At 38.7% G+C, this 23,382-nt stretch overlaps 1 protein-coding gene and 1 pseudogene across 3 annotated transcripts in view; both read right to left on the reverse strand.

Moving 5' to 3' along the window:
• The window catches only part of PDE4D (phosphodiesterase 4D), a 1,555,180-nt gene that overhangs the window by 803,869 nt on the left and 727,929 nt on the right, over positions 1–23,382 (reverse strand). The gene's annotated exons all lie outside the window — the stretch shown is intronic.
• LOC129037765 (U2 spliceosomal RNA) lies at positions 15,844–16,022 on the reverse strand (annotated as a pseudogene).

The raw sequence follows: 23,382 nt of genomic DNA on the forward strand, positions 1-23,382 counted from the left end.
AGTGAGAGGAATAACCAAACATTTTGTCTGCAACTTGTCAACAACAACAACAAAAATCCCATATCTCACTCTATCTATACTAGATCATCCCTCAGCCTATTGAATTACTGAGAAAAAAGTAGCTAGATGTAAGTGCAAAACACTAGTGCACTAAGCATAAGCACTTCACATTATTACATGTTTTGATCATTACAATCATTCTAACAAGGTGGTTACTATTACCCACATTTTAAATCTGAGAAAACTGACATACAAAAAAAAATTAAATAAGTTCCTCCAAGTCATCCACACCAAATGATCTCTAATCCTCAAGGTCATAATCAAAAGATTTTCAAACTTCCCAAAATTGTTCATTGTATTACAAACACCAGACATTTAGTGCACAAAAGATCTTGGGTGGACCTTCAGAGTTCTTGTGCATAATGAAAGTTGACAAGAAGAAACAAATGTTTGTTGTCTTTGTCCACATAACAGACATGATAAGGAACAAAATCCAACATGTACCCTAAATTCAGAGGAATATAACACAATAGTGATTTATTCAAAACTCAACACCAAGGAACACATTTCCTTATCTTTCTCTTTCATTTGCTGTACCCACCCCCGACCGGCCCCCAAGAAAGGATTTTTTTAGAATCTTTCTCAAATTAGTATAATATAACTGGATAACTTCCCTCTGATCCCCATACATAACATCTGTTTCAGTCATTCTGTTTTTTGAATATGGTTTCTATGAGACAGTGTATTTCACTGAACATGTCTATAATTCATAGATTTTTAATTATAGTTGGAAATGTTTTCTAAAGTTAAACATATCTAAACAATGATTTCTCATAAAGAAATAATATTTTCAGAAATAACATTTTTTCATACCTAACTATAAGGAATCTTCTGAAACCTAGATTTTTATGTGGGATGCTTTACAAAAGGCATTATGGAAACCAGAGTTGTATTCCCCATTTTGTAATAAGTTAGCGAAGTCACCTTGAACAAGTTCATTAAACTTCTCTGGAACTCACTTTCCCAGTATAAAGTCATATAACTTTACTAAGGTTTAATAACTTTAAAAAATCTTATCCTAGTGTTGAATTGGGAGTTTCATTTGTCATTTAAGAAAAACAAATATCAAGTGCATCCTGAGCCAATATAGTCTCTTCCACTTTCATGCGGTGTTATTATATACCACAAATGCTTTTAGAAGAAAAATGAAAAACAAGATATTCAATGTTTAGGAAATTGAAGATGGAAAACAACAGAGTGCTACAATAAATAGGTGCCTTACTGATGCTTTTATGGCTCTGAAACTTGGGAAACTTTATTCCCTAACTAGGTAAAAAATTTGTTCTGATATCTGAGTCACAGCTTGGGAGACGGAGTGGGAGAGCAATGCCTAAGTTAATTTAATATTTGAAATCAAAGCATTGTTTTACTTCTAAAATAGTGAAACTACACAGATAGGTATATTCACTGTTACATAATAAGTCAAATTTTCTAAAACATCAGGGCTTAAGTTACCTTTTAGACAATTTCAGAGGAACCTCTCCACTCACATTTCACAAAGCATGTGTCACCAAAGATGAGTTTTGCCTAATTTTAATGAATGTTTCATGAAAAAAAGCATTTTGTGATTTAAAAAATATACGGAGCTGGGTTGAATACAACTAAATGGGGTTCCTCAGAGTAAGAGCTGTCTGTCTTTTAATATGTTAATGTGATTTGTGAATGTAGACTTGCCTGGCTCTAAATCCACCTGCATCCTCCAGCATGTCCAGATATTAATGTTTCCAGAAACCCTTAACTCGACTTTCCACAAACATCTCCTTAAACATAACTGATAGATAATGCAAACCTTCCTGATTTTCTGGTGTGCATTCTTTTTTCTTTTTGTTGAACTGCAGCCAAACGGAATGCTTCCAGCGGAATGATGACTTAGTTCGGGTACTGGCTGCCCTGGTAATAGCCTCCATTAGAATCAGGTTATTGTTATGGTCCTGCTTTCAGGCTAATTTCACCCTCCTCTGCAATTGGTGTATCTCCAAATGTAAAAGACATAACCTTAGCAAAGGCTATGAGAGGGATGGGGCCATGCATCTAAATGACAGCTTTGTGGACAGAAGCCTGTTGGGAGGCTGTGGACAAACTAACAGGACAGAAAAATATTGGACTAGATGGTACTGTTGGTGAGAAGATGTATAAAGGCAACTGAAGGCCAGACAGGTGTTCTTCAAACACTGATGGACCTACTAATCACCTGGAGACCATGCTAACATAAAGATTCTGATTCAGTACATCTGGGGTGAGGCTCGAGCTCCTGAATTTCCAGAGCTCCCATGGGATGCTATCGCCTGTCCATAGATTGCTCCATATGTATCTTGGCCTTAGATTATGTAGGGATTGATGGCTAATGAATACAGCAAAAGAAGGCAATTAACTTGGACACAGGTGATCCTATTTCTTTATATTCAGGCATTTGTGTAATGTTTAAATTCACTGCTGATATTTTAATAAATCATGCAATTTCTAAAATAACTTATATAACAATATTACATAACAAAATCATTTTTTTAAAAGCTCATATACACTCTAAAAGATTCCATTCTAGAAGCAAACTTTGCTATATTAAATCCACACTTTTTAGATGAGACAAAAAAGAGAAGTTGAAATAAACTCTTTTGCAGGTGTTGTGAATATCTATGTCTGTTAATAAATTATAAATTAAAAGTAATAATTACATAATTAAAAGGTAAACTTTAAGACTTACAGACTGTTTTCTGAATGTAATTTATTTAATTATTCTACAAGCATTTAGTAAGACACACTATGTGCTAGGTTCTGTGGGTCCAGTGAAGACATGGTCTTTGTGTATCTGGGGATACAAGATTCATTCTTTGCTACACTCACAGTCTCCTGGGACTTTCAGTCTAGTCTACTGTGCAGTATGAAACATGCCAAGGACACTTACCATCAAGATTCACTACCACACTATTGACCTATTATCTAAAGAATTAAGAAAGTATGCATCCGCCAACTCAATACACCTAGTCTTATAGTCAATCTATGGATAACTGTAAAAGCAGGTATATGCTTTTCTTTCTGGGGCTTCCCAAGAAGTTATTCTGACCTGGAAGTGCTCAAATGGTTGCTAAATTATGAAAATCAATTTGAATTTCTTTCTGAAATTATTATTTTAAGCTCTAGTAAAATACATATGAATGTTACACCAATATTATAAAGGCATATATTCTAGTTAGGCTAATAACCACCATTTATATTCTGTAATTACATAAACATTGCATAAGCCAACTAGTAATTATTTAATCAGTTATAAGGGAAATTAGCCTATGACAAAGAAATCCTCTTGATACACCCCTGGTGAAAACACTTCAGTCTAAACAGCAGTTGCCTCATGATTCTTGTACTTTAAATGCTGGGAATATAGTAAGTGTTCAATAGACACTAGACATAGGTAGAAAAGGAAGGAGGAAATGATTTTGCCATTTGTTTTACTATTTTTTATGATTTTAGATAGTTAACAGGCTAAAAATGTAGGGTGTTCAAATCAACTTACACTGATCTATCTACTAAAATTATACATTGTTTTAGAAATCCTTTTGCTAGGCCAGTGCAGTGGCCCACACTTGTAATCCCAGCACTTTGGGAGGCCAAGTCGGGCGAATCACCTGAGGTCAGGAATTTGAGACCAAACTGGCCAACATAACGAAAACCGTTTCTATTAAAAATACAAAAATTAGCTGGGCGTGGTGGCACATGCCGTAATCCCAGCTATTTGGGAGGCTGAGGAATGAGAATCTCTTGGACCTAGGAGGCGGAGTTTGCAGTGAGCCGAGATTGCACCGCTGCACTCCAGCCTGGGCAACAGAGCAAGACTGTCTCGGAAAAAAAAAAAAAAAAAGAAATCCTTTGGCTAGGCATGCTTTTCATTTTAACAATGTATTTGTTTTAAATTAGCTAGATAATATATGATATATTCTCATTGTAAAAATGTTAAAAGTTCTGCAGAACTCTAAAGTTTCTGTAGACCACCATCCCCAAACTCAACCTTCCCCCAGGTAACTCTGTTGTCAGTTATGTTTATTCTTCTAGATCTCCACTTTCCATTACAGTGGCCACCATCCAAATGTTGCCATTAGGACATGAAATGAGGTTCATAGAATTGAGAAATGAAATTTTTATTTTTATTTAATTTTATTAATTTAAATTTAAATAGCATCATGTGGCTAGTGGCTGCCATAGGGGACAATAAATTCTATAGACCTCCGTGTGATATCATAAATAATTTTATGCCTATAGGATCATATATTACTGTTTTCTGAGGCTTCTTAAAAACATAGTGTTATATTTAATGATCAATCAGCAATTTATTTTTTCACTCAACAAAGATCTCTTGCTATTTTTAGCTGATGCATAGTATTCAATAGTATGGTTATTTCATATTTCATTTAGCCATTTCCCTACTGGAGGGCATTCAGGTTTCCAGCTTTTGACTATTACAAAGAACACTCTTGCAAAACTCATTGGGAATACATGCCAAGTATTTTTTTTTAATAATAGATACTTAGAAGTAGGATTAAGTGATAAGATATCAGCATTTTTAAATTTTAATAGAAACTGCCAAATTGTTCTCCAAAGTAGATTATTTAATTTACACTCCCACCAACAGTCTTTGAGATCCCACGTTTTTTCCTCAAACAGCCTTATGTTGTCATCAATTTCCCTGTACTAGTTGTCAATGCCTTTTTTCCCTCGAGAATACCTTCTATTTCTTAGGCAGAAGAAATTAAGAAAAGCATCAGTGAGCCGGGCGCGGTGGCTCACAGCTGTAATCCCAGCACTTTGGGAGGCCAAGGCAGGTGGATTACCTGAGATCAGGAGTTCAAGACCAGCCTGGCCAACATGGCGAAACCCCGTCTCTACTAAAAATATTAAAAAATTAGCTGGGCATGGTGGCAGGCACCTGTAATCCTAGCTACTCAGGAGGCTGAGGCAGGAGAATTGCTTGAACCCAGGAGACAGAGGTTGCAGTGAGCTGCGATCTCACCACTGCACTCCAGCCTGGAAGTGGGAAGATGTATTTCACGTTGCTTCTGAGTCAATGTTCAATTTTAGCTGTTTAACAATTTTAGTTGACCAAGCATTTCCCAGGAGTCTCTCTAATATGACAATGCCTACGCATTATAGAAGGGTTTTGAGAAGGAAAAAGCATTAACTTTCTTTTTCGGTAATTTTCTGGCACTACTCAGTAAAATACATTTTAAATTGCTTTTCCTATAATAAAGATAGATTGTGCTAAGCATGTATTCTTTGTGCCTAGTCCCTCTTTTACACATCAGTGTAGAATTTGTAATGCCTGGTAAGGACTCTATTGCTAGCTTGTGTAACTTTTTCCTTGAGCAAAATCAATGGTCTACAGATAAGGCCTCAGCCATAAACTTACTGAATTCTGGCCTGACAGCAGTGTTGCTGCAGCATCCTTAGATAAGTAGTTTTATGTGAATGAAAGAACGGGAGTATAGTTTTGACTAAGTCATATTTGTCCTGGAGCCTGAGGAGAGCCAACCACTCTCTAGGGCTCAGTTTCCTTATCTAAAAGTGATGATGAGCCGAGCACAGTGGCTCACGCCTGTAATCCCAGCACTTTGGGAGGCTGAGGAGGGCGGATCACCTGAGGTCAGGAGTTCGAGACCAGCCTGACCAACATGGTGAAACCCTGTCTCTACTAAAAATACAAAATTAGCCACATGTGGTGGCAGGTGCCTGTAATCCCAGCTACTCAGGAGGCTGAGGCAGGAGAATCACTTGAACCTGGGAGGCAGAGGTTGTGGTGAGCCGAGGTCATACCATTGCACTCCAGCCTGGGTGACAAGAGTGAAACTCCTTCTCAAATAAAAAAAAAAAAAAAAAATGACGGCGATAGAACAGAAGACCACAAAGGTAATCAAACTAAAGTTGCAATTGAGAAGGGAGTGTAATTCCTACATGATTGGTTTATGTAGGAACTTGTCTTACTTAGTGGTTAAGTAAGACAAAAGTGAAACAATAAAAATGTATGTTGGAACAAGGCAATTTCTTTGCTACATCTGGAAAGTCTGGAAGACTGTTTCCCCCAAATTTTTTGTGCTACTTACAATGTAATGGTTGCAGACATGATGTACAACTTTAATAACATTTTCTTAATCAGTTTGTAGACAAGTCAACAACATTCAACAAAAAATCAATTCCTGGGCCGAGTGCAGTGGCTCATGCCTGTAATCCCAGCACTTTGGGAGACCAAGGCAGGTGGATTACTAGGTCAGGAATTCAAAACCAGCCTGGCCAAGATGGTGAAACTTCGTCTCTACTAAAAATGCAAATATTAGCCAGGCGTGGTGGCAGGCACCTGTAATCCCAGCTACTTGGGAGGCCGAGGCAGAGAATCACTTGAATCCAGGAGGCGGAGGTTGTAGTGAGCCGAGATCGCACCACTGCACTCCAGCCTGGACGACAGAGCGAGACTCCATCTCAAAAAAACAAAACAAAAAAAAAAATCAATTCCTGATTTGTGGCATATGCTGATTTCCATGGTATAAATACCTGGACTAAAGCTGATTTTAAGCTACCAACTTTACATCATCCTATGTGGAGTTGGGTAGAAATGCAAAGTAACATGTCATTTTATATAGTGTTTCCATCATGCAGATGCAATAAACAAATGGCCTCACAAACAGAGATAACAGAATGTAGTAAAACACTTAGGAAGGGATGAGAGTTTTGAGTATGTATTACGTTTTTCAGATAACTTGAAGTTTACATAATTAAACTTTAGATAATTGATGCATTAACAATTTGCTTAACAAATTTCTGGACATTTAAAAATAGGTTCCTGTGAGTCAGTTCAGACCAACTCTAAAATACTGCTGCTTTTTCACCATATAGACATCCTCGAGTCCAAAAAACCTGTTCCTTTGTGATTTTCTAAGAACTATGTTGTTTTGATTGATTTTTAGAAGTTCTTTATAGTTTCTAGATATGAAGCCTTTTCAGATACAAGTATTGCTAATATCTTAGGCTTAGTACCCACTTTTTAAAAGCGAACTTGACAAATCTGGGATTTTAGTGTAGCACGTAAGTGTTCAATTAATGTTTGGTTAAATAATTCCCCGTAAAAGATACTGACATGGAGAGATTACATGAACCCCTGGATACTTAAGTCATATATTACTTTTATATGGAAACATTTCAGAGAAGGAAGTCTCTCATTTTGTCTTAATAGCATGTTTCACTATCTCACAGGCCCATAAATAGCCTACTCTAGTGATTACCACCTTTTCTAGAGTTGCAAGACCAGGAAGATCAGAATCACAGACTTTTGAGATTATAAAGGAATTTAAAGTCCTAATGGTCCTGTCCACCTTACTAGTATACATTACGTATGATACCCAGCAGCATCCTTTCTGCCAAAGTAATACAATTTACGCATTCATTTAAGAAATAGTAAATGATAAGCAATTCTGCTATAACAACTCATGAGAATTTTATGACTGTATTTGGAGACTTGTGGGAGTAAAGACCAGGGATGAAAGACAAGGAAATGTAAATCCAATTTATGTAATAGAATATGATGACCTAACATCTCCTTTTTGCTCTGTGGGTTTATATTGGCCCCCCTTCACCCATGCTTTGGACTTCACCATTTCCTTCTCTTCCTCCTCTAACTTCCCTTTGCATCCTGGCCCCTTCCAAACTATGTTAGAATGGATGTGTTAATGTATTACTCCATCCAATGGATTATAACTCATATTACCCAGGAGATTCTAGAAACAATGTCTGAACACATCACAGAAACTAAAAAGAGGAGAAGCTCAGGCACTAGCAGAAGGCCTGGTTTTGGTATTCTTCCATCTACAGCTGCACAGCTGCATTCTTAACCTTGGCTGCATATTAGAATCACCCGGAGAATTTTGTAAATTTCAGTGCCTGGGCCACACCACCCCAGACCAGATAAATAAGAATCCCTCAGGGTGCAACCCAGGCATCAGTTTTTTTGTAAAGCTCATCAAGTTATTCCCATGTGTAGTCAAGATTGGGAGCCATCCCAGGTTGAGGTGTATTGATATAAACCAGCATCCACATCTATAAATTAAGGCCATTTATTTTACAGTCTTGAATAAAAAATGAGCATCTGTCTTCCACTACTGTGAGGAAGCACAGTCCCTTAAAATAATGGTAGGTAATAATTCTTTCCTTCTCTGGGCTACATAATCTTGGCTCTTCTCTCATGCTTTCACTCTCTTAAACTTCCTTCCTCAGGCTCCTGTACCAATCTTCAATTCACTTGGGGTGTCCTAGTCTAAAACATTTATTTCATTTGAAAGGAAAAATATCAATTTCTATCTAAATTGGAGTAAGATTCAATTCAGATGTATTTATTTACAAAACATAAGTTGTTATTTATCTGTGTTTAATTGATCCTGGAACTAGTTAAAAAATTATCCTTAACATTCCATGTAAAGAACCAGGCAACTTGGCCAGGCATGGTGGCTCACACCTATAACCCCAGCACTTTGGGAGGCCAAGGCAGGTGAATCGGTTGAGATCAGGAGTTCAAGATCAGCATGGGCAACATGGCGAAATCCATCTCTACAAAAAATTAGTGGGTATGGTGGTGTGCACCTGTGGTCCTAGCTATTTGGGAGGCTGAGGTGGGAAGACGGTTTCAGCCTGGAAGGTCAAGGCTGCAGTGAGCTGGTAATTGGGCCACTGCACTCCGGCCTGAGTGACAGAGTGAGACGATCTCAAAAATAAAAAAATAAAAATAAAACCAGCCAACTTGTCTGACCTCACAAAGGTTTTAGGACTCATCTGTGTAAGAGAGAAGTGACTGCATATCAGGAAGCAGGATGAGGATTTCCCTCCTGTAACCCACAGCTCTCCAAGAGAACAAACAGGTACATGTCTCTGATTCCCAAAAGGAGCAATCCCATTGCTCCTTTTTTTTAAAAAAAAAAAGGGATTGTGCTTTTCAAATTTATGGATGTAAATCGAAGACCTCAGGAATTCATGGATTAGGAGCAAAAGATTAAAGTCAGTACAAATGATATTCTAAATAGGCAGAAGGGGGCTCAAATTCCTCTCAATTCTTTCTGATTGAATTAAAAGTAAAGAATAAAATCTCTTGCAGAAGGATATAATGAAGGGCATGGTGTGGAACAGGTTGAAACCTGCATTTCTCAAATCTGTATTGTATAAACCAGGCATTAACTTTTGTATTTGCTAAGCTAATTTGTTTTAATATTAGTATTGAAAACATGTTTGGGTTGTTATTAACATAGGAATTAGGCAGTATTTTGGAGAGCCTCTTTTGAGGGAATAAATGTACAATCAGTCATTAAAAATGTAAAAGAAAATACAAATTATATTTTTCTAGCAATAAATAGATATCAAGCATGTTTTAAAATGGGTGATGTGGTTTGGCTGTGTCCCCACCCAAATCTCATCTTGAATTGTAGCTCCCATGATTCCCATGTGTTGTGGGATGGACCTGGTGGGAGATAATTGAATCATGGGGGCAATTTCCCCCATACTGTTCTCATGGTAGTGAATAAGTCTCACAAGATCTGATGGCTTTATAAGGGGAAATGCCTTTTTCATGGTTTTTCTCTCATTTTCTCTCATGTCTGACACCATGTAAGACATGCCTTTTGCCTTCCACCATGATTGTGAGTCCTCCCCAGTCACGTGGAACTGTAAGTCCATTAAACCTGTTTTTCTTTATAAATTAACCAGTCTTGAGTATGTCTTTATCATCAATGTGAGAACGAACTAATACAATGTGCAAATATTTAGGAAAATTTTACTCAATACAAAGAAATCCTGGCCTCAAAGCTGACATGATTTTTACATATACAATACCATGTACAAATAGTTTATAACTTAATCCACATTCTCTCCTTTCGTAAGCACATAAAAAGAATACAGGCATACCTGTGGTATGGGATGGAAAGACTACTTACTATTCCCAATTTTGAGTAAACCTAGCTTTCATTTGTGATTATAACCAAATGTTTTTCCTAGTAAAATTCTGACCATAATATTTCTAAAAATTAACACTTCATTCATTGATTCACTAACTCATTCATACAGCTAACATTTATTGAGCACCTACTAGGTTCTAAGAATATATTAGTGGAAAAAGCACAAAGATATATAGATCTGGATCACTGACCTCTCCTACTACTCAGAAGGGAATCTGACCCATTACGTAACAGCCAAGAATGGTGAGCTACTGAAACACTCTTTCACCTCTTGGTGTTATTTCAGAGGATGAAGATGAGGAAGGGGATGCTATGTACATGATTAGTGGACAGACAGGTGGCTGTTTTAAGAACCACCTCTAGACAAAATAATTTGCAATAGCTCTGATAAGAAAGATGTCAACACAAGTAGCTTTTGCATGCATTTTAAAAATTTTGGTATGGACTTTCCAGTGAAGGTTTTGTAAACTGATATCTCATCCATACCAAAGGATGGTACCATGCTTTTGCAGGTGGTACTCTAATGTTCAACTTTGTGAAGTAAAGTATGTGGTTTACTTGTGATGCAACTCCTGCATTTGTTGCCAATGGCAACGGTTGTTTTCTTCATTAGGTTTCATGTGGTTGGTCAGGTTATGTCATAAGAATTGCGTTGAGAAAAATTATGAGTTTGTTGAGTGCCAGTTCTCTGCAGTGAGAATGGTTGGGGGTAGGGGGAGCTGGCAGTGTTTCTTCTGGTAGGAGAATAGAAATGCAGACTCGTGGGCACTCTACACAAGCCTTTCCACATCAACTGGCCTCCCCTCTCCCCATCCCCGGCATCTATTTTCTAGCCTTTAGAAAATTGCATACATGTGTCTGGAAAGTTCCATCAATCAGTAGAAAACCTTGAACTGTAATCTCCCTCTTCTCTCAGGATGCGTCACTGAGAAAACCTTAAATCAACTATAATTTTCAACAGATTCTAAACAGGGATTTAGAAAGATAAGGTGGTTACTGAATTGAATTATAATAAATTCAGGCTGTAGTCCAATTGCTCCCAACTCTTCCCCTCCCTCTGTGGGCTAACAAGTGTTTCCAAAGCCATAGGGCATTAAGAATCCTGAAACAGCTAATTAACAGGGCTGCTCTACATCACATGAAGCATGTGGGTTCCAGGCAGCTGTAAAACCTCGGCTTCCTGAGGCTATCCGAGTGATGATGGAGCACTTGGAATTGGATCTTGACATTCTGCTCCCTGCCTGTGGCAGAAAATAACCTTTTTAACAGGGACTTTAGGCGAGGATAGTACTTTGGGCACAAAAAAGTCTCATTGCCATGACTATGAAAAGGTACATGAACATTTCCTCATGTTCAGACTGTGACTCACAACTGGCCTATTAACGGACAGAGGAAGCCTCAGGCGTTCTCTTGACACATCGTCCAACCAAGTGAAATGTGGGATTGGTGAGATGATTTTTCATAGCTTTGAATCAACTATCTTCCAAAAGGCAGATAAAACCAAGATAAAAGAGGTCATTGATGCCCTTTTTCAACATTTTTTTCCCACCTATCTGAAGATTTCGCCAGGAGAAATAGAGGGCTAGCCTACTATATTTCACAGGGAAATAAAAAAAGAGATAATAAAAACTTAGCATTTTTTCAAAAACATTGGACATGTTGACATGAATTGGTCTCATCGCACATAGATCTGAGTATAAATTATGTGCTTTATTAATAAAATAATCTGTCACACTGACAAAGCAAAGTCTTATCTCTTGCCTCCAGCCTATAATCCATTTCCCATAATGTTATAACAAAAGTCTTTCTAAAACATGTCATTCCTCTACTTGAATAACCTTGATTTCTTCCTCTGTTTCATGGTAGATATCTGCACATTTCTTATGCTCCTTATACCAACGTTTTCACTACCAGATTCACAGCTCTGTAACTTCCTTTCAGGGGACCAGGGAGAATATTCTGGAGCTACAGAAATTTAGTTGCCGACATGCCATGTCCATTTAAACCTATTACCGCATCTTCCCCTTCACTTTCTTTCTGCTGAGTTCTTCATTTTATCTTAAGTGATTCAATGTCACTTGCTTTGGGAATACTTTCTTCACCTCTCAAACAGAAGGAATCACACCCTTTGTCATTTGTATTCACTACTCTATCACCCATACACATGGGTAGGTCTGTGACTTACCTTTTTGTCCCAGATGTCTTTATCATCTGTAATATACAGAAGGAAGGTGATAAATGACTTGCTGAAGGATAGACGGACAGATAAATGGATGGAATTAGATCACTGAACTATACCTAAAAGCTCTTATAATTCTGTAATTTATTTTTATGATTTATTTTTAATGAGGAGCTTTTGAAGTGATTACTAGAAAATATACCAATTAGCAGCCACAATTAATATTCAGTGACATTTAAAATTTCAAGTGAGATTTTAATTCACTCCTTGAATATGTATGTCTCTTATATAGGCATCTCACTACAACGTCCTTAGAAGTGGCATAGACTGAAATATAAAAGCTGGGTCTATCAAGCAACTAAAATCTGATTTGATGGTTAAAAAGTAAGAGATACATCTTAAAAATGCATATGTAAAGCCAAAAGCTGGGAATGATGCTAATATATTGAGTGACATATGAGCATAGAAAATTATCCACAGATGCTAACAGTAGGCTGAATTAAAAGTATAATAGGAACAAGGTAAAGCACAACATTTGCTTACAATAATAAGCTATGTATAAAACCCAACATTCTCAGCAATAGAAAAATGAAGAAAATGCATTCTATTATGGTATATCTCTATAAGGTAGACATCATGGAAGACTTTAAAATGATGGCTTTGATGAAGTTTAACATGTTTAATGATTTCATAAAAATGTTCATGGTACAGTGTCATTTCAAAGCAAAAAAGAGACAAGGTTTGAAAAGGTCTAGTTAAAGACTACTTGCAGGGGATTTAGTGACCTCTTTGGAGAGAGCTCCTTGTACTGAAGAAGGAGCTGGGCACATAGAGCTGAGCCCAATAACAAAACCTTGACTGTCTGAAGGAAGGAGACATTCTAAATGGAATATGGCAGCTGCACTTGAATGCTTTTCCAGGGATGAATCTCTGGATGTTGGGAGAAGCGGAGAGCTTTTAAGTAAAGAGATGTTGCATATAATTCCATACAGTATCAGGAAGAAAGGGAGAAATTTTAACATCCACTGGAGCAGCTACAAAGCCAAAGCATGGCCTTGTGATAGCTACTTGACTCCCTGGGTAACAATGAGACCTGATAAGCCTTGGGGAGTCCAGGGAGCTGCTGGTTCTGGTGGAAGAGCAGTGGTTCCAAGAAGGGGGACGTGTTCTTGTGAGACACATTTGGAACTCCCAGAAATAATGAGATAGATTGTGTAGAAGAATTGCTTCAGCAAATGTGGGAAAAAACTAATGAAATTTAAATTATTATAGTTAATGTAACATCCCTTGTTGCATTAGGCTAGAAAGTCCTGGCAAATTTTAAAGATTCCCTTGCATAGCTATAGAATAGGAAAAATTAGAAAGTTCACTTATCAAAGCTTGTTATAGGTAGTGATATGGGCTTTACAAAAAGAAAATAAAGTAAAAAATACTCAATAATACAAAATCCAAAATAAACACAATGTAATCATAGACCTCTTTAACTTCAATAGTACAATACTGTTTCACAGCAAACAATCGTTCACTGTTACCTGAGCTTGGTTAGGATTTGTCTGAAGTAGACAGCTACGCGTTTTATAGGAACAGAGGTACTGATGAATTCAGAAATATTTCATGAGAGAAGCATCTCCTAAACTGGGAAGCCTCACCTAAGAAATATGTTCAGATGGGCATGACAGTTGTTTCAAGTGGTGAAGACCATTTCCAGGAAGAAAATTCACAAAAACCTTTTGTTCAGAATTAAGAAAAAAAAGTGTACAATACAGAGAAGCAGGCACACAGCTCAGTATAAAGGCTGGTTTCTAAAAGGCCAGAGCTGTCTCATGACAGATCAAGCTGCCTGGAAAGGCAGTATGTGTTATGTCATCTATGTTCCCAGGAAGAAGCTACCAGAGATGTGCTCAAGGCAAGTTCTGTGCCAGAGAAGTGATGAGCCTGTGTGATGTTTACATTCCTTCTAGTGCTAAGATTCAAGATCCTCAGATTTGTGTCTGGTGAAAAACAGTATTACTTGGAATGATTGTAATTTTCTTGGCTACATTGAAGTCATACAGTATATTTAATTAGTCATTAAATTCCCAGCTTTATACAGGTATGAATCTATTCCTGATGGGAGTGAAAACTATGCCTTGAATGCATATAAGTGGCATTTTAATCTAAGATAAAATAGAAATCCTTGATTTAGTTCCATTAGTTCTAGGTCTCTTAAGGTCTTCATATTTAACAGCTGGCATCTTTACTTGCTCCTTCAGGGTTCTGCAAAACAGGAGTTTGGGGTCAGCGTTCTTCTAGGAGTAGAGTCAGGTCCTGATTCGATTTCATCCAGAACCAAAGTTATGTTGCTCTGATCTTAGAGTACACAGAGCTATAGCACTGAAAATAATTTTGAGCCTCATAAGCTAATGTGATATTTCTTTCAGTGTGATCAATGGAAGTTAAAAAGCAGGAAGAGTTCTTTCTTTACTTTAATGCACTTGGTGGGAGTGTCATTGGAGAGAGTTTGGGGAGGGAGGAACTGACACCATTCCTGTCTACTTTATGCCAAACCTGTGACAGAGACACACAGAGCCTGGAGAGCTACTGGAGTATCTCTATCTGTAGACAAGGAAACAGGAGCTTACAGGGGACAGTAGTTTAGTGACATGTAGAGCCCAGGTTAAAACACAGCTCTGTCAAATCAAACCCTGTCTACTTTCAAACAACTGAACACAACAAAATAATTATATGAGTGTTTTTAAATGTTGTATTTCAGTTATTGAGAAAAGAAGCCACTCACGTTTATTTTGGAATTATTAAAGTAGCCCAGAATCAAGATTTAAGTGGAAATATTTAAGACCAAAGGCACCTTTTTTTCTTACCTTCAAAATATTTCGGGCTTCATGTGAAACTAAAGCCTTTAAAAAGTTGACCTCAAAGATTGAAAAAAAAAGCAGATAAGCGATTTCCCGGTAAAAAAAGATTGCTACAAAATCACTGTAGACTGTATGGAAATTTCAAAGGGCAGTGAAAATGTGCTCTGATGCCCAAAGTTAATAACAGGATGTGTGACTAAAGCTGTTGACCTATGACCAGCTAACTCACCTCAGAACCTACGGAGCTGCTGACGTTACTTCTCGTTTTCTTTCTCTTTCCCTTTCCTCTCTTTGTCCTTATTTTTGATTCCACCCTCTGCCTCCATTCTGCTTCCTCCTCTTCGATGCTTTCTGTCATCCCATCTTCCTTCTTTATTGTTTCTCTAATTGAGCCTAATATGAAATTCATTATGAAACTAACATGACCCTAATATGAAAATGTGTTATAGATCACGAAAAACTTCCTGTCTGCTACTATGTGTCCTGTTAAACCCAGGCTGCTGCAATCTGTTTCTTTCTCTGATAATGATTTTGCTTTCATTGTGCTCAGCGTGGGTTCTTCTGAGCTCACTCCACCCTCGCCCTGGGATGTGTGCCCATGTGGTGAGGACAGGGAGGTGGGAGTGCACTGTTAATTCTCTTCCTGAGAAAGAGAATGCACCTTGTCCCTGTCTGAGGAAGACTTCCGAGTACACAGACTCAGAGTCCTGACAGTACGTCCAGCATCACAGAAAAATCTGCCATGGCATTTTATTCCTAATTGTTCCTAATGTCAACAGAATAACATCCAAGAGAATTCACATAAATCTCTTGTTGAGAAATTTACTGTTAACAGGAGCTTAATACTTTGTAATGCATGTACAGCCTAAATATGTTGTCCTTGGATGGAGAACACATTACTTATTAAAAGCCAGGAGAACAAACACTCTACTTGATCTTAGCCAAAGGCTAAAAAGCTATGAATATAATGGTGGGAGTTCACGGTGCTGAGAGCAACACAAAGCCACTTTAGAGAACCTGCACCGTGAATTCTGGTTCTTCTCAGCTGATGGCATTGCGTGCTTTCTTTAACCTCATGATTCTGTGTTTTAGAATGAAGACATTGTGCTGCTAACCCTCATAAAAACAGGGTAAATGGCGGAGAGGCCAAGCACACCCTCAACCCATATCGACAGAATTATCCCTCAAACTCCCAGAGTTATTTGACATTATTAACATGGTCTGTAGTATTTATTTTATTTATTCTTTCAAAAATATTTCTAGAGTAGCTTCTCAATTACAGTCAGTCACAGGACTGGACCCTATAAGGGTTAAAAATTAATACTGAAATATAAGCAGTATAAAATAAATTCCTGCTTCTAAAGTTACAGGGCTAGGAGGGAGCAGACAGCCCTGGGCTTAGAATCATGAGACTTGATTCAAGTGCTGCTTCTGCCACTCACTCTCTGAGTGACCTTAGGCAACTCACTTACACCTCTGACTCTCACTTTCTCTCCTCAGAAAACACAGATTATATCCAGCTCCCGGGATGTTATGAGACAAAATGAGAGAATGTGTGAGAAACTGCCCAGGGTACTCTGACTACACTAAAATAATGCACTGCAACTAAAGTATTTTCAAAGTCTAGTATAGGATACAATGTGTGGCTCCGAAACACAATAAATGAAAATAGAAGAGGGACCTTAATCAAGCAAATGGTGAGTTTACTAAAGCAGTGACAACAGAAGTCAATTCTATAGGCTCAGAGAAGAGATAAATCCGTAAGTAGTAAGGGTATAAAGGGCTTCCCTGGGGAGGAAACGTGGCACAGAAACGGAACTAAGATTAATTAAGGATGGGCAGTAGGCTGAGCTGGTAGGCATTATTCCCATTGTACTCATGTGGAAGCTAAGGCTTGGAAATGTTTCATAACAAGTCTGAGGCCACAGTCGAACCAATACGTGGCAACGCCTACCTTTAAAACCAGTTTACTTTTATTATTTTTTCATTTCAAATTCCAGGCACTTAAAATACTAGCAACCAACTTTGAGGTTCAAAGAAGCTCTCTGTGTGTGTGTGTGTGTGTGTGTGTGTGTGTGTTTGTGTGTGTGTGTTTGTGTGTGTGTATGTGTGTGTGTTTGTGTGTGTATGTGTGTGTGTGTTTGTGTGTGTTTGTGTGTGTGTGTGTGTGTTTGTGTGTGTGTGCGCTTGTGTGTGTGTTTTGAGGAAGTGGGCATGGAGTGAAGGAGGAAAGTAAGAACACCACATGGAAAAAGCACTAACAAGGGTGGCCAACGCATCAATGCATGTGATGTATTTGGGGGATTATGGATGGAAAATCCAGCTGGCATAGAGATTTGTGCCGTGAAGGAGAAGAACGCAAGGTGGTAAAAGCATGCTGAGAATAAGTGAATATGCAAAGGAGTTTGGACATTTTCCACTACAAAATAAGCCCTCTTTGGAAATCTTCAAACAGAGGAGTGATCTAATCCAGGTGGTTTTAAGAAGATGGGTTTGGCATCATGTAAACTAATTGACTGGGGAAGAAACAGAACAAAAAGGCCCTTGATCTGCAGAGATATGGCTCTGCCTTAGGGTAGAAGAGACAGAAGGACAGGAACTGGTATGAAGCGAGATTTGAGAAAAGAGTGATTGATTGCAATTGGAATTGGAGCTGAAGGCGGCTGTGTTAAAAAATGACTGTAGGCTTCAAGCTTAGGTGGCAGAAAGAATGATCATGACATTCACAGAAGTGGGGAAGTCAGGAGGATGCTGATTTGCAGGGAAGAAGAGTCAGCTTACACTCACTGAGTTCAAGTGGCAAGACAGCCAAATGGAATGTCCGATAGGTAGGTAGGTAATCGGAGCAAGACTAGCAATCTGACTGCAGACTCAGGAGTCCCAGAGGAGCCCGAGTGAGTTCTGTGGAGGTGCATGATTTCCATGGAAGCAACACACTCAGAGGCAGAATGACTCAGGAACCACGCCCTGGGAGATGTCCAGCGTCCAGCTGTGAATATCACAAACTTTTGTCTATAGTGATGATGAAATATTGACTCTGGAATTTTGGATTTTGTGCCTTAAGGGAAGCTTGCAAATGGTGGCCAAGCACCTAAAGAGAGAACTAGTCATATGATTTGTTTATTTCATGCCTGCTGAATAATTTAGTTAATAAATGTCCTTATGTAAATCAGAATTTAATCTAAGATGCTTTTATTCTAATTAGGTGGTGACATTATAAGGAAGTAGTTAACTCCTCTCACCTCCAACTTCACTGGCAGTTACCAATGTCCAACCAAAACAACCAAAATGTGTTCATAATAATATTGGTTTAGGTCAGTTGCCAAAACAGTTGAACATGAACATCTAGCCTTTTAAAGGATGGAGATTCATTCATAATGGTTCAACCAAAAAGAAAAGAATGGTTTTAGAAATGTTTTCCAGGCACATTTAATGCAAAGGAAAGCTCTAGTCAAACAATTATCTGCTTGACTTGTTCATTTCATGTGGATGGGGATTAGACCTTCTGATCAACACCTGCCTATTCAACATTTATCTATATATGAAATGGCTTTTTTAATGTAAGGAATTTTTCCCCTTAGGGGCTCATAGATTAAGCCGTGGTGACAGAGAGCAATTTCATTTTTAAGTGTTACTACTTAGGTATAAATGGTGATCATCTGATTTAATCCCTATCCCAGTGGACCATCATGAAAATACAGCTCATATATACAGCTCCTATGGCGTGCAGGACGTTACCATGTGGTATTTGCCAATATGGGATATTGCACTCATGTGTATACACACACATGCACACACACAGATGCACATACAGACATGGACAGAGACATACACACAGACATGGACAGATACACAGACATACACACAGAGGCGCGCACACACACACACACACACACACAGACACACAGACAACTCTAGCTATCTCTGAGGTAATTCAACAAGCCCTGCAGTTGGCTTCATCTTTATATTCAGAACTTGTTTTTTATCTTTCCTTTGAAGAGTAATCCTATCTGAGACAGAAAGAAGATGAGTCACACTGAGGCAAAACTTTGTAGGTAGAAATGTGCATAAATGCGCTTCTCTAAGATGCTCATGAAGAAAAGACAAAAGAACAGCCATGTCGCTGAGATGCCATCTGTGAGGCTGGCACAGTGAGGCACGACATCCCTGGTGCTTCCCGGCAGCCTGCGAGGGCTGCCTCCCTCCTTCCCTCCCTCCCTCCTGCTTGCAGGGCCACTTTCAGAGCCTTCCCTCAGGGCTTATGTTCCACTGACCTATAAATGTTCACTGTAATTATACCAATTGTCACCTCCTGCATTGTCCACCATTATTCTTGCCCTTCTCTATTTTTAAACATTTTGTCTTCAAAATAGCATGCTTTACAGTAAAAATCTCAAGTGAAAATGTAATAAAACAAACAAAACATAGTTCATTAAGGCATTCAAAACAACTCTTTGTGACAACAGTTTAAAAAACAGTGAATTAATGATGAATTGTGCAAAAAAGTGTTAAAGATGCCATCTCTGATCCTTCATATAACACTTTTTTTCAGCTGGAAAAATCCAAGAGTGAATGAAAGAGCTTGTGGATAGGCCCAGACAGTGGGTAGCATGGCTCTTCTCCAGCCTGGGACACAGCTCATCACTCAGGGTGGATCCTGGAGAGAAGCTACCTGAGTTCAGCCTTTGCCCATATCCCAGTACTCACTGTGTGCACTCAGAGGAGCTTCTGTGTATCTGGGAGACCCTGTTTCCTCATCTGCAATACCAGGACTCATATCCTAGCAGGGGCTCTGAAAACTAGATCAGCTAACGTAAGGCTTGGCCATGTATTTTCTCAAGAATCATTGCTGTGAAAGAGCCAGTGAAGTCACAGAGGGTAAAGTCAGTGGTCAACCTTCCTCATTAATGAATATTGATTAAGCATTCACCATTTAATAGTCAGCTCCTTCTAAGTCTAGTCGTTTTTAGTTTCTCCCGACACCTGTCATGTAAGAGGCTCTATATGTGAGGATAGACTTAGGGGGCAGTTGGTTCCTCTTTTTGGACATAGAACAGGAAGAATAAAGAGATCTCAGAAGGAAAAGGAAAGTGGGAGGAGGCTGGGTCTGTGGGTTCCCCAGTGGATCATGCTGAAAGAAGACCTGGCAGACACTTAACCTCTGTGGCAAATGCATGAAAGTAGAAAGATGAAGCCAACTTTGCAAAAATTTTATGAAATTACTTCAGTGAGAAAATCTATTAAATAAATTACAGCCATTCTATAAAAATAGAATTCTATGTTACTTACAAAATATTACAGTAGAAATCAGTCAATCCAATCCCCTATTGGGCAGAAGGGAAACTTGCCTCGGGCCACACTGTCGGCTGGGGTCCTTGGCACGGTACTAGGTCTCCACCTCCATGCACTACCCCGGTTCAGAGTTGGTGCTATGGGTTGAATTGTGTCCCTGCAAAAATAGGCTGAAGTTCCAACCCCAGTACCTCAGAAAGGGACTTTGCTTGGAAATAGGGTCTTTAGAGAGGTAGTCGAGTTAAAATAAGGTCATTAGAGTGGGCCTTATCCGATGTGAGGGGTATTCTTATAAAATGGGGAAATGCAGACACACACATATGCAGGAGGAAGGCACTATGAAGAAACGAAGAGAGAAGACGGCTATCCAAGGAGAAAGGCCTGGAACAAATCCTTCCCTCACGGTTCTCAGAAGGAAACAACCTTGACAAAACATTACTTTTGGATTTCTGGCCTCCAGAACTGTGAGACAATGCATTTGGCTGTTGTAAGCCACCTAGGTTGTGATACTTCCTTACAGCAGCCTTAGGAAATGAATACAGCTGGGGACTAGGCTTTTAGTCAAAAAATCAGGGAGGAAGTCTGGTGTCTTGGGAGAAATTTCTAGATTATAGGAGTCACTGAATATCGTAACTTTGAAAAATCCATTTCGAATCTCACCAGAAACACAAAAGCCTGTAGAAATCCAATTATACAAATTGATAGTCTAGAAAAGGAAAAAAAAATGAAATTACTCCTCATGCACATTTAAGCAGAGTTTAGGACTGGAAAATAAACAAGGCTCTGGTAATTGGGGAGTGCAGTGCTAACAACACTGTTGCAGGTATGTGGCTGTGTGGGTTTGAGCCTTGGCTCTGCCTTTTACCAACTCCGTGACATTCAGTCACTGCCCTCACTTGTCTTCAGCTTTCTCCAAGAAGAGTGTCATGTGTCCTCTTAGAGGCCATGCCCTGAGGTGCTCAGCACAGGGTTTCACACACAGTGACTATTAACTGGATTTTAGCTCCTATTATAATTACTAATAGCAGATAATTGCCTTATTAAAAAATTTAAAGGCAAGCCCCCAAAAGTTAAGAACACATGTATTTGTTTGCTTTTTCATCTTCTTAGATGACACTTATTTTAAGTTTTATTTGTATGTAATTCATTCCATCTCTCTTATTCAGGAGTATATCTTTCATTTGAAAACAGCATAATACTTAGATGCCAAATGTGATCATCAAATGCAAGAATATGGATATCCCACTAAGCTATCTAGTTATGCTCAAACCCAAACAAGTAGAAAGCCCTTATGTACAAAGTGATTCTTTTCATGAACTTGGAAATTTTTCAAAATCAGGTTGCTGAGTTCTGATTTGGACCAGCCTGTCGCAATACCAAACCACCTTTGAATAAACTTATCCTCTCAGCTTTTATTGTTCAGAATTGATTTCGAGGATAGAAATTCAATTTCCTTGTCATATATATACCTGAGCTGTTGCATCAATTTGTCAGACCAAACCTAAAATGCAGCACTTCGCAGATGGAGGAGAGACATTCTCTCTAAAAACAAAAAAGTCAACCAAGTCAGAAGTTGTGAAGCTGCTGAAAAAAGCAAAAATAAACACTCTTAAGCAGGAAAATAGAAGATCCTGTTGCTTGTGGGAAATAGATCTTCTAGAAGTTAGATCAGCTGGAAATATTGTCATGGACATGCCAAAAGGCAAGTGAAGGAAATGTACTGAATATTGTTGGCTTTGCACTAAGAGAATCGCAGGAAGCAGTTCACAAGAGTGCCACCACACACATGGAAGGACCAGCTCTTAGATGCTTTGGGCAAATAAAAATGTTCTGTAGATTTATTTTGTTGTGCTGGAGCCATTAAGCGCTCCTTGCTACATGAAATGGTATATAGCCCTTCAAATGGGGCATTTAGCAATATAAAATATATTTACTCTGTCTGTTCTTGAGGCTCACCCTTTAACTGTAGAGAATATGTCTTCTAAGGCACCAGAGACATCCAGAGATAGAGGGCTGCTGATATTAACAACACATAAACTTTGGGTGAAGGCATAGGGGAAGCCAGCCCTCACTAGCACTCCACTATGCAGGCACCCCGATCTCACACTGCCAGCCTCCACAACCGTGAGAAAATAAACATCTGTTGTTTAAGCATACCCTCTCTTCATAGGGATTATTGGAGCCTAGAAGAGTGCATGGACACTTTTCATTATTATTATTATTATTATTATTATTATTATTATTATTATTAACTAGATTATCACCCCAACAGAATAGGAACTGAATTCCTTTTTGCAAGTAGGTGTTCAATAATTATTTGTTGAATGAATGAATGCTATGGCTACTATATGGAATTTCTAGGTCATATAGGAGCAGAAGGCTGGGGGTGTGGTGGCTTACACTTGTAATCCCAGCACTTTGGGAGTCCGAGGCTAGAGGATCGCTTACACCTAGGAGTTACTAGCCTGGGCAACATAGGGAGACTCCATGTCTACAAAAAATAATAAAAAATAGCCAGGTGTGGTGGCCCGCACCTGTAATCCCAGCTACATGGGAGGCTGAAGCAGGAGGATCACTTGTACTTGGGAGGTTGAGGCTGCAGTGAGCTGTGATTGCACCACTACACTCCAGCTGGGATGACAGAACAAGACTCCATCTCTCTCTATATATATATAAATGTGTGTGTGTTTGTGTGTGTGTGTATGAGATGAAGAGCAAAATTCAATTTAGTCATCATACCCCCATGTAATCACCAAAAAAATTTTTTTAAAAGCTATTTATAACCAAAAACATCTTCTATCAAGTGGTGGTACTATTACATGAAAGGCCATTTTGTTCTGCTGAGCACTTGCGTAGTTCTGGGAGTTAAAAGGTGGATGGAGCAGGAGAGACGTAAAGCACTAAATCCCATTAAGTAAGAAAAATCTGGAGTTCCTATGAGAAATTTTTGAAGTAGGAGAGGTACGGAAGGGTAGGAATGAAAGAAAAAACCCAAGCAAACTAGCAAAAGGCTAACACCTTCCATATA

Source organism: Pongo pygmaeus, chromosome 4 (assembly GCF_028885625.2).
Source record: "Pongo pygmaeus isolate AG05252 chromosome 4, NHGRI_mPonPyg2-v2.0_pri, whole genome shotgun sequence".
Lineage (NCBI taxonomy): Eukaryota > Metazoa > Chordata > Mammalia > Primates > Hominidae > Pongo > Pongo pygmaeus.